Here is an 18,698-nt window from a genome sequence, read left to right as displayed (position 1 = left end):
ATCTAAGGGATCTAATGATGTTTTCTTTAAGAGTGGGCGCACCGCTGCCTCCTTCAATTCCCCTGGAAATATCCCGGTGCCAAGGGACAAATTGATGATATCCCCCAGGGGGGCCCGCAACTCGTCTGGACACGCTCTAATCAGCCAAGACGGGCACGGGTCAAGAGGACAGGTGGTGGGCTTTCCAGCTCGGAGGAGTCTGTCCACATCGGCTGGGGATATCTGGTCAAAGTGGTCCAATACTGGACCCGAGGACAGTCGAGAGGCCTCCAGTTCCTTTATTGTATCCAAATTGGCAGGGAGGTCATGGCGGAGCAACAGGACCTTCTCCGCAAAAAAGCTTGCAAATGCCTCACAGCTGTGTGTCAGATTGTTATTTATATTTGGCTGTCCTTCAAGGGATGTTAAGACCTAATTATACTAAATAATTGCGCCGGGCGAGAGCTAGCGGATGCAATGGAGGCCGAGAAGTAAGACTTCTTAGAGGCCTTCACTGCCATCTCATAGGTTTTCATAAAAACCTTATAAGATGTTCTTGAGGCTCCGTCACGGGCACCCCGCCATACTCGCTCTAGCCGTCTGAGGTCCTGCTTCATTTTCCGAAGCTCCTCGGTAAACCAGGGAGCCCGGTTTCTGCGGAGTCGCAGAGGGCACTTAGGTGCGATCTCATGTATGGCTGCCAGGAGCTGGATATTCCAGCCCTCAACAAGCTCAGTCAATGAGTCACCAGGGGGAGCAAGGTCTCCCAAGGCTTGACGGAATCTATCAGGGTCCATCAGCCTCTGCGGGTGAGCCCAAATTGGCTCGCCACCTAAGCAGGGTGGGGATGGAAAGTCAATCCTGGCTTTCAGAGCATAGTGATCAGACCATGGCACCTTCATCGAAGGAGACATGATCACATCTATACCTACGCCAAAGATCAAATCCAGCATGTGGCCTGCTTGATGTGTGGGGCCTGAAACAAACTGGGAGAGCCCTAGTGTTGCCATGGAAGACACCAGGTCCAGAGCCTGTGAGGAGGGAGTGGCATCAGCATGGATGTTGAAGTCCCCCAATACCAATAGGTTAGGGAACTCCAAGGCCCAGCTGGCCACCGCCTCCAGCAGGCCTGACAGGGTGGCTGCTGGTGCGCTAGGTGGCCGGTACACCAGCCAGACAGCCAAGCTCACCTCAGAGCCCCACATTAGGCCAACACATTCAATGCCGGGGATCGATGGCGATGGTAGAGCCCTGAAAGAACAATCTTCCCGGATTAATAATGCCACCCCTCCCACCCCGGCCCACAGTCCGTGACTGGTGGAGGACAGAGAAACCCGGGGGCGCCATCTCTCGTAAGGTAACTGTTGCCCCTTCGCGCACCCAGGTCTCCGTCACACAAGCCAGGACGACCCCCTGCGAGGTAAAGAAATCTCGCAGAGTGGCGGTTTTGTTGCCTATAGACCTGGCATTGCACAACACCAGTGACGGAGGTGAGTAATCCTTGCTCACCCTACCCTCGTCCCTCGGGATGGGGCGCAGATTGGAAGGGGTACGAGCATATCCGTATCTCGATCCCCTTCGCCTATAACATCTGCCCCCACCACCATACCTCCCTCGCCCCTCCACGGTAGCAATCCCAAGCCTCATACAAGCCTCCATTTACAAAATAGAAAAACAAAACAAACCGAAAACAATTATACCTAAACAAAACCAATCCCCACCCCAAACCACAATAAAACGGAACAAAATAAAAATACATAGATAAAAACTACTGTTCACGGTGGTACAACAAAGTAAAAAGTAAAAACACCTTTAAAACACTTTAAAATATATAAAAACATTTTTAACATTTGCTGCAGCAGCACCAGTGTCCTTAAAACTGTAGCGGAGGTGAGTCTGGGCCCCACCCCCTAGGCCAGGCGGAACTAGCCTAAGGAGGGAGCGGCCTTCCCCAACACTCACGGTGCAGCAGCAGCGATGTCCCAGTGCCTCAATGAGGCCTCTTAAAGCTGTGGCGAAGGTGAGTCTGGGCCCCGCCCCCTTGGCCTGGTGGAATTAGCCTGAAGAGGGAGCGGCCTTCCCCAACACTCACAGTGCAGCAGCAGCGATGTCCCAGTGCCTAAACAGCAAAGTTAAACAGCAAAGTTAAAAGAAACAAAGTTGAACACCTATGCCAAAGAAATAAATGGGATATAATCTGTCTACAAGAGACACATGTTACAAGAAACCACAGAGGGGTGTTAATTAATAGAAAATTAAGTGAAGAATTTATATCCTCAGATGTAGTTTAAAAAAGAGGGGTTATTATTTACGCAAATCCCAAACTAAATCCAGAATTTGTATTTAAAGATGAAAAAGGGAGGATGATAGCAATCAGGATTAAAACCCAACAAGGAAAGATATTAATGGTAGGAATATATGCACTAAATAATAAGAAAGCTGAATTTTATTTTATTTTTAAATGGAACATAAATTGCTAGATCATAGTGATGAAAAACTAATAATCATGGGTGTCCTAGGCGGAGTTATATCAACAGAAATGGACAGAACAACACGGGAGAAAGGAAGGAAGGAAGGGAAATTACCAATAAGCTTCATGAATCTAATAGAAAACTTAGACCTACATGATGCATGGAGATTTAAACATTTAAATGAGAAGCAATACACATACCACTCCGAAGCCAAAAACTCCTCGGGAGGAATAGATGCAATATGGATTTCAAAAATATTATTAACTAAAATTAAGAAAGCAGAAATACAAGTAAAAACAATATCCAACCACAATCCAACGACATTAGAAATAAAGGGAGAAGAGAGGAAAATTAGAAGATGGAGAATAAATGAAGCAATTCTGAACGATAACAAAATTCTAGAAAAGGCCAAATCAACATTAAAAGAATATTTCGATAATAACTTAAATAAAGAGACAGATATAAATATAGTATGGGATGCTAGTAAGGCCGTAATAAGAGGCTTTTTCATCTAGCAAAATATAATTTTAAGGAAAGAAGGGGGGGGGGACTTAGAGAAACCTTTAAGGGAAATAAGTGGAAATGAGAAAGATTTGGTCAAGAAACGAAGCACCAAAAAACAACATCAAGACACTGCAGACACAACTCTCTCTGATCCTGAATTACAAAGTGGAACAAAAAATCAAGAGGATAAGACAAAATTCTTTTGAATCTGCCAATAAGCCAGGTAGACTGCTAGCATGGAAGCTGAAGAAGAGACAGAAGGAAAGAATAATAGAAAAAATAATGGAGGACAGGAAAATAATAGAAGACCCGAAGGAAATCAAAACAAAATTTATAAAGTACTATAGTAACTTATATAAAGAAATGTAAGGGAATCAGGAGGATATGGAAAAATACCTAATAGAGAATAAAATCCAGACAAGAGGAGCAGAGAAAAGAGAACAATTAAATCAGCCAACTGCAACAATGGAGGTGCACCAAGCAATTACGAAAGCAAAAGTAGGAAAAGCACCTGGAACAGCTGATTTGACAGCAGCATATTACAAAAAATTAGAGGAAATCTTAATAACACCAATGAAATTGGTAATGAACAGAATTTTAAAATGTGGAATAATACCAGGATCATGGGAAGAAGCTTTTGTCGTGTTGATACCAAAACAAGGGCAAGACCTGACGCTAATTAAAAACTATAGGCCCATATCACTGCTGAACAGTGATTACAAAATATTTGCTGACATTCTAGCCAACAGATTGAAAAAAATACATAAAGATCAAGCTGGATTCCTGCCAGGTAGATGCGAACACAGCAACATGAGGAATGTAATAGATTTACTAGAATACGTAGAAGAAAGATCAGGCAAAAAAGCTGCTTTAATATCAATAGATACGGAAAACACATTCGACCAGGTGTCATGGGACTTCATGAAAAGGGTCATAAAGGAAATGAAACTGGGAGGAGATTATATTAAAGCTATAGAAGCAATATATAGGAAGCAAAAAGCCAAACTTATCCTTTATAATGAAATAACAGAAGGATTTAATATAGAGAGGGGGACAAGATAAGGTTGCCCCTTGTCACCACTACTGTTTATTATGGTATTGGAATTATTGATGAATGCCATAAGAAATGATTTTAAAATAAAGTGTATCTCATTAGGGAAAAAGGAATATAATATCAAAGCATTTGTGGATGACCTGATTCTGACTGTTGAAAACCCCCAAGAAAGCATACTACAGATAATTGAAAGAATATTAGAATTTGGGAAAGTAGCCGGCTTCAAGTTAAACAAGAATAAAACCAACATGATAGTAAAAAATATAACCAAGCAAGAAAAGGAAGAACTACAGGAGATATCAGGATTAACAATAGTAAATAAGACCAAGTATTTCAGAATTTGGCTGACCAATAATAATAGTAATCTGTTCAAAGATAACACTGGTCAAAAACAAATTTGTTGTCTGCGTTTTTTCAGTTGATTTAGGATGAATCTGATGCACTGAATCCAAAAATCACATTGGTTTTGCTCAATCAGGTCAAGTTTTTGAGCTATGGCCACATGTTGTTTTTTTACGTTTTTGTTCACATGTACGCTTGTGTGGAGCATTTTAGAAGAAGTTGGTGGGGGTAAAATGCCATGTCGAATAATTGTTTTGATTGGAAATGATTATTTTAATGGCAAGAAGTACTCAGGTCCGATAGTTCTGGGTGATTATGTCGAAAAGGGATCAGTTTGAAGTTATAAAACCTCGAAATCTTCCATAAATTGGTGCGGCAAAGCATAAAGTTGGGGGATCAAAACTAAGTTAATGGGCCAGCCGCCCCACGAAGTGTATAGAAAACTCCACCCGCGCATGCGCCAACTTATGACTAATTTGTACCTATTTTTGTTTTGCAGTTGAATGAGATGACTTTGGCCAGAAGATCGTGCAAAAATAAGCCCGACGTGTTCTGCTACATATGTGGAGAATACACCATTGCTCCTAATAGGAAGCCAGTCACAAGTTTCATAAGGCGTGCTTACCATGCTTATTTTGGTATTAAACTTGGTGACCAGGATAAAGCTTGGGCGCCGCACATGGTGTGCAAGGCATGCACCGAGACTCTACGTGGGTGGACCAATGGCAAGAGGAGTCTGAACTTTGGAATTCCCATGGTTTGGAGGGAGCCGACAGATAGATGAGATATCAACTGATATATTTCATTCAAGTTCATTTAAAATGAGCATTCGTGAATTAATTATTATACAGTGGTACCTCGGGTTAAAGACACTTCAGGTTACAGACGCTTCAGGTTACAGACGCTTCATGTTACAGACGCTTCAGGCTACAGACTCCGCTAACCCAGAAATAGTACCTTGGGTTAAGAACTTTGCTTCAGGATGAGAACAGAAATCGCACGGCGGCAGCAGCAGGAGGCCCCATTAGCTAAAGTGGTACCTCAGGTTAAGAACAGTTTCAGGTTAAGAATGGACCTCCAGAACGAATGAAGTTCTTAACCCGAGGTACCACTGTATATGGTTAATGATTATAATGGTGGTGTTGTATCCCCACAATTATATATTCTTTTTTCCGTAAGTGGGCTGATAATGATTGCTTGTCACACCACTCCCCCTTTTCCTTTGATCATCCTAAGTGGACATGATGTTGTCTTGGGTTCTTGTTGAGATGTGTCATCAGTGGGATTAAAGAAGGCGCTTGATCCAGTCTGCTGATTCCGGATTTGCTTTGACCCAGAACCCTTCTGCTTCCAATATGACTCCAAAGAATCAGATCCTGCTTCTTGCAATCTGTGTCCTGCTCCTCCTCAAACCTGGAGGTCAGATTGACTGACGAGGGAAGAGGGAGGGATTTTCACTCGAGTGTAACCTGCAGAAAGCAAACCTTGTGCAATTCCTTGGCTTGGCTTGGCTGGCAATGGATCGACATGTCAAAAAAATAGATGAGAGTGGCCCAATCGCCTTCTAAATCCGGCCCGTGGACGGTCCAGGAATCAGCGTGTTTTTACATGAGTAGAATGTGCATTTTTATTTAAAATGCATCTCTGGGTTATTTGCGTGGCATAGGAATTTGTTCATATTTTTTTCCAAAATACAGTCTGGCCCCCACAAGGTCTGAGGGACAGTGGGCTGGCCCCAAGCTGAAAAAGTTTGCTCACCCCTGCTATAATTAATTGAAATTAATTAAAAAATAGGATTCATAGTTAATTATATACACGTAAATGCACTTATAATTGTGGGGTGTATCTATTACAGCTTCTTATTTTGTCCACAAGTGGGCTGATAGGACCACACTGCATTCTCTTTGATCCTCTTCAGGGGACATGATGTTCTCTTGGATTCTTTTGGAGATGTCTCTTCATGGGGATAAAAGGAAGCCTCTTCTCCAGTTTACTGAAAGCCAGTGTGACTTGAGCTGTGCTGTGACCACAGAATCCTCTCGATTCCAAGATGGCCCCGAAGAATCAGATCCTGCTCCTTGCAATCTCTGCCTTTCTCCCCCTCACATCTGGAGGTAAGGTCCATTGACAAGGGATCGGAGAAGGGTTTTCACTAGAGTGTAACATGCAGAAAACAACCTTTAGTGGCAGTTGGACTTGGCTGGCAATGGATCTACATGTCAAAAAATAGATAAGAGCAGTTCTTTTTCTTTCTTTCTTTTTAAAGGAAGGGGCAATTTTGATATGTTCTAACATAAAAAGAAAATCCAAATATCTTCTTACTATATTTATGAGGGTTTTAAAAAAAGCCAGGCTGCCTCCCCAGCCTCCATGGCTCAGGGTTCTGGATGCCTGGATGTCATACTGCAGTGGTGGATTTCAGGAGATCAGACAAGGAAACACCAGGCTACATAAGGAAGAGTGAAGGTGATCTTAGGGCACATTATCAATTAGAATAAACATGTGGGGTCTTTAAGGAAATGTTGCAGTGTAGAGCACTCCTGCTCAATGCTTCTGACAGCCAGCCACATGCTCCTCCAAAATACTTCCCTTGCCCCTCTTCCTCCACTCCCCACCTAGTTAGTATTCTGCAACCACTGGACATACGTGTTCCTCATGGGGCTGGAACCCCACCACAATTAATCTCTCCCCATAAAAGGTAAAGGGACCCCTGACCATTAGGTCCAGTCGTGACCGACTTTGGGGTTGCGGCGCTCATCTCGCTTTTATTGGCCGAGGAAGCCAGAGTACACCTTCCGGGTCATGTGGCCAGCATGACTAAGCTGCTTCTGGCGAACTAGAGCAGCTCATGGAAACACCGTTTACCTTCCCGCCAGAGCGGTACCTATTTATCTACTTGCACTTTGATGTGCTTTCGAACTGCTAGGCTGGCAGGAGCAGGGACCGAGCAACGGGAGCTCACCCTGTCGTGGGGATTCAAACCGCTGACCTTCCGATTGGCAAGTCCTAGGCTCTGTGGTTTAACCCACAGCACCACCCACGTCCCAATCTCTCCCCATACTTCTCTTGTATTTATCCCTCTCTTCACATGATTATGTGACCCCCTCCTGTACTTTGGGTGGTTCCTCATGCCTCGTTGTCAATGGTGCTGTTTTGGATGCTTAAAAACATTTATTCTGAAACATTGGAAATAGGGGGAATGACACAACATACATATCATTGTGAAGCTACAGAACTCAATCATAAATGTGGGGCAGAGGAAGCAGTCATAATAAATTATTGAATCATAGAATTGGTAGGGACCCTGAGGATCATCTAGTCCAATCCCCTGCAATGGAGGACTATGTAGCTGTCTCATTTTGGTATCGAACCTGTGACCTTGACCTTATCAGCACCATGTTTGAACCAACTGTGCTATCTGTAGGCTGATGGTTCTTCAAATTCGTCACCAAATAGCCCAAACAGTAAAAAGTTGTGCTGTGAGAAAATTATTGCACAGAATGCACAATTCAGTGTGAGTTTGAGCAGTAGTTTGGAATGTGCTTAATTGTGAAAAATTGTCTTTTGGAGCATATCCTTTGCTATGTCGGGACTGCACAGTGACTGAAGAAGGATGTATTGGAGTTGAAGGCTCTGACCGGATTTGCATAGCTGACCCTGAACTGGAAAGCTGCAATATAGTCAATGCCTATGAAGGTAAGAAACCTCACCCTCATTCTTTAGATTCACTGTTCTCTGTGTTCATGCCTGATCTGTGTTGAGGACAAAGAAACTGGAATGTGTTATACTCTGGATAGTTAATATGACTAAAGTGGCTCACTGCATCTTTTCCTCTTCTTTTTCTGGCTCATTTTAGAGGGGAAACTAATCTGGACAAAGGTTGGCTGTGGGCCAAAAGAAGCATGTGATACCAAACAGCAGGTGACCAAACATATCCATGTTGAGTACAAATGTTGCGAAGAGTCAAAGTCTTCAATAGGCATTGATTTCTGCAATGACGGGTTATAAATGAGGTAAAACTAGCCAATGGAAGATTTCCAACATAGCTAAACATATTTGCCACGTCCTCTTATTTTGGCATCACAACAGAGGACCCACAGAAGCAGTTAGCACTTTTCATATATGTATGTAATTAAAGTTGAAAAATTGTAGAATATAGCATACAGATGAATTGAGTTTCCAACAGTCATTTACATGGATCAACACGTGTTTCATAAAGTATGCATTTAATGTTCTTATGTTCTTTAAAGTCAATATGATGTTCTTTTGTCACAAAATATTATTCTGTGCCATAAAAGGGAGCCCAACTAGTAAGAGAGCTCCTGGAATTCACATTCCAAAATAAAAATAGCCCAAGAGAAAGCCAATTTTTCATTGACATCTTTATTTTGGACTAAGCTGTGAAGAGTGAAGGCTGGTCTTATTAATGTCAGAAGATCCCTGCTGGATCAGAAAGAAAATGAATATCTAGTTCAGTATTCTGTTTCCCATTGTGGCCAAGCAGATGCCTCTGGGAGCATAACATGGAGGCAGTCGCTGCCTCCCACTGTTGATCATTAGCAACTGATAACATGAGCTAATCTGTCCCAGGCCATGGAAATACTATATCATCATCATCATCATCATTTTTATTCGACCGTCAGTCAGAAAAAAGTACATTTTATCAATACACAGTTAAAACATCCAGGAAGATTTTAAAACTTAGCCAACACTAAAATGGGCTAAACAGATAGCCCCATATCAATACAGTCAATTATAGTCTTGCGACGCTTAAAAGCTAAAAAGAGAAATTTGGCCACCAAGGAAGGTATAGCTCTAGTGGCGTTATTCAGCAAGTGTAAAACCTGGTTTTCTCCGGGTAGGAAGCTGAATTGACATAGGTGAGGGTCTATAAAATTTTGTCTAAGCTCTGCATAAGAAGGGCAAGTCAAAAGAATATGTTCAGTGGACTCAACCACACCCATGGCACAATGACAGGTTCTCTGGGCGTATGGTACCCCCCTGTACCTTCCCCACAATATCGCAGAGTCAAGGACATTTAATCTAGCCGCTGTAAGAAGTCTACGGTATTCCACATAATGGATTTCTGCAAGGTAGGGGGCTGGTATGGTCCGATAAATCTGGTCCCCTAGGAACGTCCCTGGTCTTACCTGGGCTATGTCCTCTTGTCTGGCAATGTCACTCAGTCTCCGGGAGATCACAGCTCTAGCTTGATTGTACGTCATAGACTCAAAGTAGAGGTGAGACAATCCGCAGGATTGAACCTCATTAATGACCTCCCTGTCCAACGATGATTGGAAATCGTCCCTCAATATCGAGGGGGCAATACCCACTGGTTTAAAACAAAGCTTGAGCCATAGCCAGAGCTTCGTCTTCAAGGCCACATACCGTAGGGCTTGCCAGCCGACCTCTAATCTCATAACCGCACCCGCTACCGAGGGGGGAATCCTAAGGATGGCTCTAAGGAATCTCGTTTGGATAGAATCCAGTTTCAAAAAATCCCTACGGGAGCCTAAAGAGATGCCCACCAAAATAAGGGGGAGGACTTTCATTTGAAAGAGTCTCAAAGCTATCTTCACTGATTGAGCCTGATTCTTGGCATATAGAGATCTAATCTGGATGGCTGCTTTAGATGCGTTAGTTGTTATATAGTCTCTATGGGCCAGAAAAGACCTATTTGACCGTATTACTTGTCCCAGATATTTAAAGCAGTTAACCTGCTCTAGGGGGGTCCCGTTCATCGACCATCGATGGAGTCTCGGTCGGGCAGAGAAGACCATGATCTTGGTCTTAGCATAGTTGGGTTGGAGCTCATGCTGATCACAGTATTCATGTAAAGCTTGCAACATTCTCCTCAGTCCAATAGGGGATCTGGCAAGAAGTGCGGTGGCGTCCGCATACAGAAGAACGTTCAGAGGTCGGCCTGCTAATTTGGGGGGGTGGAAAGCATCATTGGCCATGTGAGTCACCAGTGAGTTAATGTAAAAATAATCAGATGAAGGAGACGACGATCGATATTTGTAGATATAGATATAGACATCTGCCTTGGTCTGTCCACCCCTGGAATACTGCCACCAATTCTGGGCACCACAATTGAAGGTTGTTGACAAGCTGAGACATGTGTAGAGGAGGGCAACCAAGGTGATAAAGGATCTGGAAACTCGGCCTTTATTAGGCTTCAGGGAATCAGATCCCTCTCATGGTGGCAGCAAAGAAGCAGAGAAAAACAATGAAAAGTTCTTACCAATTAGCTTATTCAATAATCACAATAGGTTAAGGACACCTTCTGGTGAGGCTAAAACACTCAAGGATGATGTGCTGTAAGGCCCTAAATTATTACACTGGTCAACAACAAATTTGTTGTCTGCGTTTTTTCAGTTGATTTAGGACGAATCTGATGCGCTGAATCCAAAAATCACATTGGTTTTGCTCAATCAGGTCAAGTTTTTGAGCTATGGCCACATGTTGTTTTTTTACATTTTTGTTCACATGTACGCTTGTGTGGAGCATTTTAGAAGAAGTTGGTGGGGGTAAAATGCCATGTCGAATAATTGTTTTGATTGGAAATGATTATTTTAATGACAAGAAGTATTCAGGTCCGATAGTTCTGGGTGATTATGTCGAAAAGGGATCAGTTTGAAGTCATAAAACCTCCGTTTTTTCTCAGAAGAGAAGGACTTGGTGTACGGTGCAGATATTGCGCAGCTTCTGCTCAAGCTTGGAGTGCCACAGTACGAACCCAAAGATTGGAGACTGTTCATTGACAGCAGCAAGCGATCACTGAAATGTGTTCTGCTACACAACGGCAACCAGTTTGCCTCTATACCCCTGGCTCACTTGACTACACTGAAGGAGAACTATGAAGCGGTGAAGTATGTGCTGAAGAAAACTGGTTATGATCAGCATAAGTGGTTTATTTGTGTTGACCTGAAGATGGTGAATTTTTTGTTGGGACAACAGTCTGGCTTCACCAAGTACCCATGTTTTCTGTGCATGTGGGATAGTAGGGACCGTGCTCAGCATTACACAAAGAAGGACTGGCCTGTGCGGGAGGAATTGGTGCCTTGTAAAAAAAGGAACACCATCAATGACCCTCTGGTGGACAGAGACAGAATACTCTTCCCACCGCTGCACATCAAGCTCGGCTTAATCAAGCAGTTCACCAAGCCTCTGGACCAAGGATGGTGACTGCTTCACTTACTTGTGCCAGGCTTTTCCAGGATTGACCATGGAGAAGTTAAAAGTTGGCATCTTTGAGGGTCCTCAGATCCGTCAGCTCATCAGAGATCCAGAGTTCAGAAACTCAATGAACGAAGTGGAACTGGAAGCGTGGAAGGCATTTGTTCTGGTAGTGAAGAACTTTCTTGGCAACAATAAGGCCAGAAACTATGCAGAACTTGTCAACAACATGCTGACTGCTTTCAGAAAACTGGGCTGCAACATGAGTGTCAAGATGCACTACCTATTTTCACATATGGACCGGTTTCCTGAGAACTTGGGTTCAATGAGTGACGAGCAGGGGGAGAGATTCCATCAGGACATGAAAGATATGGAGACCAGGTATCAGGGTCGCTGGGACGCAGTCATGATGGCTGACTACTGTTGGACTCTGAAGAGAGACCTCCCTTCCGCTGAGCATTCCAGGAGTTCCAAGAAACGGAAGTTCAAGCCCTGAAGTTTGAAAAATGGTGAAGCAACATGCAATTTACGTGTACTTACCTTTATCAATGCCCACCATTCAGTTTACAATAATCAATGTTTCTATCAGGTAATCAATATATGTTGTTGGAAAAACATTTTTTTCTCTTAAAAACATATTTAGGATGATATGTGTTGACAAAAATCAGCTGATAATGCCACAAAAATGTAATCGATTTTGTCACAAGATCTGTTTTTTTCCCCAAATCAACATAGCACAAAAACCTGACCTGAAGGAGAGAAACGGATGCCATTTCCTGATTCAGCAGTGCAAAAATACCCTAAATCAGTTGTAGCAATCTAGACAACATTCAAAAAGTAAAAAATTGTTGCCCAGTGAATAGTAATCTACTCAAAGATAATTACATAAAAACCTGGAAAGGAATCAAAAGAGATTTAGAAATCTGGAATAAGTGATCACTTGTTGGCAGAATATTGGTGGTTAAAATGAACGTGTTGCCTAAAATGATGTATCCATTCCAAACGATACCGATAATTGGATGAATGGGAAGTCTTAGATTATGGCAAAAAGAGATATCCAAATTCATATGGCAGTATAAAAAAGCAAGAATTAAACACAAACATCTAATAGATAAAAAACATAGAGGTGGACTGGCTCTACCTGACTTAAATTTATATTACTATGCTGTCTGTCTAAATTGGCTAAAAGAGTGGATTGTATTAAAAGATGGTAATTTGTTAGATCTAGAAGGGTTTAATAACCGTTATGGTGGGCATGCGTATTTAGCTTATGAAAAAGGGAAAGTATACAGGGGATTTATGAATCACGTCATAAGGAAATCATTATATAAACCATGGACAAAATATAAGGATCCTAGAACCGAAAACACCATGGTGGGCATCACCTGTAGGAGCAATTGCAATAATATATATATATATGGAATTAGAATGGGCCACATATAAATATCTGATTAGGGGGAAAGACAATAAATTGGTAATTAAAGATTATGAGGAAATAAAACAACACCTTATGGGTTGGATCCAATACCATTAATTGCATGAAGTGTTCAGGACAGATAAGAAAAAAAGGTTTCTCAAACGAATCCTCATTATTAGAAAAAGTGTTATTACAAAACCAAACCAAAGTAATATCAGGTCAAGAAGATAATGATCAAGTGGGCTTTAGATATTGGGAAAACCATTAACTTAACAGCATGGGAAGAACTATGTAGAAAGTACTGGAAATTAACTGCCTGTTAAGTATTGAGGGAAAACCTAATCAAGATGTTTTATAGATGGTACTTAACACCTACCAAAATAGCTAAAATGTATAAGACAAAAACATATCTGAGCTGGAGGTGTGGTAAAACAGAGGGGACACTTATACATGTTTGGTGGACCTGTGAAAAAATCAAAAACTTCTGGAACACAGTGTATGATGAGCTTAAAAAAATGTTTAAGTATAACTTTATGAAAAAATACAGAAGCTTTTCTACTAGGGATAATGGACACAGGTATAGCAAGAGAAGATCAGAAAATAGTCCTCTATGCCACAGGAGCGGCAAAGATCCTAATTGCTAAAAACTGGAAAAAAGAAACTGTGCCAACAAAAAAGGAATGGCAAGACAAACTGTTAGAGTATATTGAACTGGCTAGATTAACGGAGGCAATTAGAGATCACACTAGACAAGAGTTTCAAAAAGCTTGAGGAAATGCAGAGAATACTTCACAAAACAGTGCCCTAAAATACATACCTGGATTTGTTTCGATTAATGTCTGCAAGAGACTTTGTGGATATTTAAGTTATAATTAGAAAAATCTTAATAATTATTCATAAAAGAAACAGTTTATAAGAAGTAAATAAAGAGGCCAGATACAGGAGAAAGGAAGTCTTTTATTTGGTTGTTTGTATTGTTGTATGTTATGCTCACTGTATGTTATGTTCATGTTTAATGAGGGTGGATTTGTGTATTTGGGGGTGGGGGTTGTGTTATGTTGTAAATAAAATTCCAATAAAAAATTTAAAAAATAACGAAAGAGGAATGTCTTTAGCAGGTGCTAAAAAGGCAACACAGAAGGCAAATGTTGAATGCCTTTGGAAACCTCTGAAGACATTGTCACCAGATTTGGCACACTGGTTCATGAGATGGAGGAGCTGGTTTTTATTTACATTTAGAAAGTTCTGGATGTCATTTTGAATAAAGTCTCCACCGCTTTGGACACCTCTGAAGATACAGTCACCCAATTTGCCATGATGCCCCCCAAGGTGGAATAGTAGGCATTTATTTCTGCAACACAAAAGTCAAAGAAGTGCATATGTGGTGGAAATGTCTAGATGTTAAATCAATATGGTTTGAGGTATATATAGCTACATACAATCCCTGAAAACTTCAACATTCCCTAAACCTATGAACGTCCCTCTCCTACCAATTTGCTGTTTAGAAATAGGTAACGAGATTGTTTGAACGTTTTCAAGAAGACGAGAGAGAGAGAGAGAGAGAGAGAGAGAGAGAGAATGAATGAATATATAAGTTGGAAGAAACATAAATGTGCATCATGTATACAAAAAGAAAAAATCCATAAATATAGAGTTTATAATGAATGCCTGTGTAGGGGACACACACACACACACACACACACACACACACACACACACACACAAGCATTAAGATCTAATAGTAAGGAAAATACAAGTAACATACCAAATAATTTGTTAGCAACCTTACTCCCTGCCCCCTTTCTCAAAATAAGAAAACACAAGGCATCCAAACACCTGGAGGGCATGATGCTGGCAACTATTGCTGCTGTATGGATTTCTTATTTCCCTCAAGCAAGCTTTTAAATCAAATTTTATACCACTGATCATTTAACTGAAGTGTGTCCACAATGTTATTGTTGCAGAGATGGTCACGGGTGGAATGGACTCAGATATAGCTCATACAAAACAGGCCCCCCGTCACTTCAGTGTTACACTTTGGGTTCATTTTCTTTCCAGTCAATGCCCACTGGACTCTCTATTTATGCAGTTAATGGGGACAGAAAGCTTCTGTACACATGCCAGTAAGGGGATAAAGCAAGCAAGTTGTCCCGTCTTGGCATGAGGGAGTGGAAATCATTGTTCCTCCTTTGAAGAACCTAGAGTTTTACTGTGGCGCACAGAACCCTCCTGATTCCAATATGTCCCCCAGGGTTCCGCTCCTGCTCCTTGTTATCTGTGCTTTTCTCTGCCTTCCACATTAAGGTAAGTGCCTTCTCCCAGGGCTGAAAGAAGGCTGTTCACTCAAGGTATCATAGACAAAAGCAGTTTAAAAATAGAAAGGGGACAATAGTAACTCCGAGAGACAATGTGAGGGTCAATTCACACCATCATTTTGTTAGTATCTTCAGCTCACAGGCAGAGGTACCTGGCCTCCCCCGAGGCAATTGAGCGAGATACTGTGTTTACCGTCCGTCTGCGACCCCGGCAGGCTAGGTAAACAAACCCGGCGATTCTTCTCATTAGTCGTGAGAAGAACACACCCTCTGCTTCTCTGCTTCTCTCTCCCTCCCTGCATTCTCCCAGGGAGGAGAAATGAGACAGACAGGAGTCCTTTCTACATGTTTTATTCCTGTCACTCAGCAGTACATAGAAATGTGACTGCACCCTTCAGTCTCCATCAGAAGAGTCACAACTCCTCCCCTGTACTTCCAGCACAGGTCAGATGACACACTGAGCTAACATCCAGTGCTCAGTACAGAGAATAGGCTCCACCTTTTCTCCAACAGTACATCTGCACTGTTTTGCATTCCAGCCATCTGGAGCTGGCTTTTGCCTTGGTGCTTTTTCCCAACATCCTCCCCCAAAAGCATCAATTGGCAAAACATGATCCAGAGAAGAGAACAAACAGTTGTTATACATATAACAGTCCCCTGTTGTTTCAGTTCCACCCTTGGAACTTCCCACCACTGGTTTCACCAGTGTACCTCTCTGGTTGTCTGGCTTCCAAGGAATGAGTGCCTCTGCATTACCTTGGCTTGCTACTCTCTGTTGTGTCTTTGTCTTTGTCTCTGACTTAGACACTGCTTTAACCTGCTTTGAGTTGTTAACAATAGCAACACACGCAACAGCTAAGTTAGCAAACTCTTTTGAGTACCTCTTTGGTGGTACACCCTTTGTAACTCTCTCAGACCTGCGTATGAGGTTCTGATCCTCTGTGCTCACTGGTTCAACCTCTGGACTCTGTTGAGAACCAGTAGCATTGGCAAACTGTGGTTCTTCCTTCACCTGTGAAGGTCTATCCATTGTGTGAGATTTCCTCTCAATGACTGTTACAACTGAACTCTCTGAGCTATCACTGTCATCGTCAGTACCACTGTAATCTGTGACATCAGAAAAATCATCATCATCATCTGAATCGTTTCCTGTGGGAAATGTGTGTTCTACAACCCGCTCTTGCTCTGGAGCACTCTCTAGGAACTTTGTGAGAATCACCTGACCAGATTCAGACAAAATTACTCTGTAGAGACCCTTTTCATATCCCACAAAAATGCCTCTGGCATTCTTTACTCCACCTGGAGCTTCTGTTCTCACATGAGACCCGAAAACCTTAAAATAGGCAACAGAAGGTTTTCTATTGAACAGCTTCTCAAAAGGAGAACATCCCAACTCTGTTGAGACTTTTCTCAACCACACATGAAGATAGGACGCTAGCGATTCGGCCCAATATTCATGTGACAAATGTGAACTCAGCAATTGCGCATTCATCCCCTTTTGCAATTCTTTGTTCACTCTAACACAGACCCCCCTGTTCCACGCTTCGGTCGAAACAGCAACTTTGTGGTCTATCCCTTTTCCATCCAGGAACTTCTGAAACTTCTGTAACAGAAAAACTTGTTTGTCATCTGTGAAAAGACAATCAATGTTAGCATCATGCATATTTTTAACCTTGTCACAAAACTCCTGAAACTTTTCTAAAGTTTCTTGCAGTTTCTCCATCATATAAACCCAAGAATAATTAGTGAAACAATCCACACACAAAAGGTAATATTTTGCACCGCCTCTAGATGGTTCTAGAGGACCAATCACATCAGCATACACCCGCTGAAATGCTCTGTCGACCTTCTTGGTCAGCTTCCTGGTGCTCACACTGGTCACACCTGCAAGAGAGATTTCGTTAGAAACAGAAGAATTACATTTCATGTAATCACTTTGATCAAAAGTCAACAAATACAGTCCATCTTTCTCTTTGGCAGTAAGAAACAGTTCTCCATCTTTGTAGATCTTGCAGCTTTTAGCATCATAGGACAGTTTTAGTCCTTTCTTTGCAATCCGCGACACGCTCAGCAGATTAAATCTCAGTTCTGGAACCAGGTAAACATCACTTATAGTCAAGTTCAGACTCTCAAGATACACAGTCCCAATTCCGGTCGCTTCCAACTCCTGACCGTTGGCCTGTTTCACAGTGAAGCTTTGTTTCCTCAACGTCGAAAACAGTTGTCTGTGCGGGCAGATATGAACCGTTGCGCCCGTGTCAATTATGAACGAGTTCCCAACATCTGGCGTGGTTCCTTTCGCCATCATAGCCTTTGCAGGTTTCACCTGGCACTTGGAACGGCTTTTGCCTGACGCCTCAGGCTTCGTAGAGCTGCTCTTTGCTCTTCTTGACTGGCGCGGCTTCTTACAGTTTCGCTGTAGATGCCCAGTCTGTCCACAATTGTAGCACCGGACAGCACTCAATGCTACTCCATGCTTCCCAGTAGCATCATCAGTGGGGAGATTTGAACTCTGTTCTTCCCTCCCCCTGTCAGCAACACCCATTGCACCTTGTTCAGGAACAGCAAAAGCTCCAACAGCTTGAACAGCCACAGTTCCTGCACTCTCCCCTCTGGGGTCAAAGCTCTTCTCAGCTTTCGATGAGCTCTTAGGAACTTGGTCAGCATCATCTTGGCTCACCCCTTCTGGGGTAGTTATCCATCCAGACCCTGATGAATAACTGTCTCTGGTCAGGGGAGATGAGTTAGGCAAGTCTCCCCCCTTCTTGGCATCCATTTTGAATCCAAGCCTCTCTCACTTTCAAACAAGCTGTAAAATCCAACAGTCGTTTTTTTCTTTCTCACGCAGGCAAACTGCAAGTTGTTTACGCTCTTTTGCACCTGGCAGCTGAACTCTGGCTGCTATGGAAAGTCCCTTCCAAGAGCACGTAAATTTGTAGCCAAAACATTCTCTGATTTTGTTTCGCTTTCCCAGGCTCACACTCACAGTCCAGCCCCTTTGCCAGTAACTTTCCATCTTTCCGTTACTTAGCAACAATGCATTTCAATAGGACAGTTTATCAACCACAAGAATTTGTGGAATGCAGACTTCAGCCTTCAAGCTGCAGGCCTCTTCCTCCCGGAGCTTTTGTTTTTCCAAAACGCAGCTCCCCGTGAACCAGTGAATTAATCGAACTGCGTTCACACTTTTAGCCCGAAATGCAGCATACCTTGAACTTTGTTGCTCTGGAAAACACCTCTTCTTTCCACCAGCTGTCTGTTGAGCCTCTGGCTTCTTTCAGACGCTTGCCTTCCTCCTTGGAGCAGAGGAGGACAATCCACCAGCCTCTCATGCAGATGTCCGATGAATCGCAACCATCCGAAGGCTGCCACATGTTAGTATCTTCAGCTCACAGGCAGAGGTACCTGGCCTCCCCCGAGGCAATTGAGCGAGATAC

General features: G+C 42.6%; 2 protein-coding genes and 1 long non-coding RNA gene across 3 annotated transcripts in view; 2 read left to right on the top strand and 1 right to left on the bottom strand.

Moving 5' to 3' along the window:
• Positions 1 to 16,933, bottom strand: part of LOC308472913 (uncharacterized protein) — a 445,281-nt gene extending 428,348 nt beyond the window's left edge. Inside the window, exon 1 of the mRNA XM_080998181.1 lies at positions 16,880 to 16,933. The gene's annotated coding sequence lies outside the window, so the exon portion shown is untranslated. The remainder of the gene's footprint in view (positions 1 to 16,879) is intronic.
• Positions 1 to 18,698, top strand: part of LOC308472939 (uncharacterized protein) — a 55,392-nt gene that overhangs the window by 6,942 nt on the left and 29,752 nt on the right. The gene's annotated exons all lie outside the window — the stretch shown is intronic.
• LOC308472965 lies at positions 7,909 to 8,712 on the top strand. Its single transcript, XR_013983832.1, has 2 exons — positions 7,909 to 8,046; positions 8,207 to 8,712. It is a non-coding gene; the product is annotated as an uncharacterized lncRNA (long non-coding RNA).

Source organism: Podarcis pityusensis, assembly GCF_964106645.2.
Source record: "Podarcis pityusensis genome assembly, chromosome: 3".
NCBI lineage: Eukaryota > Metazoa > Chordata > Lepidosauria > Squamata > Lacertidae > Podarcis > Podarcis pityusensis.
Note: the sequence above shows the minus strand (reverse complement) of the source record. Positions and strands in the feature narration are given on the sequence as shown.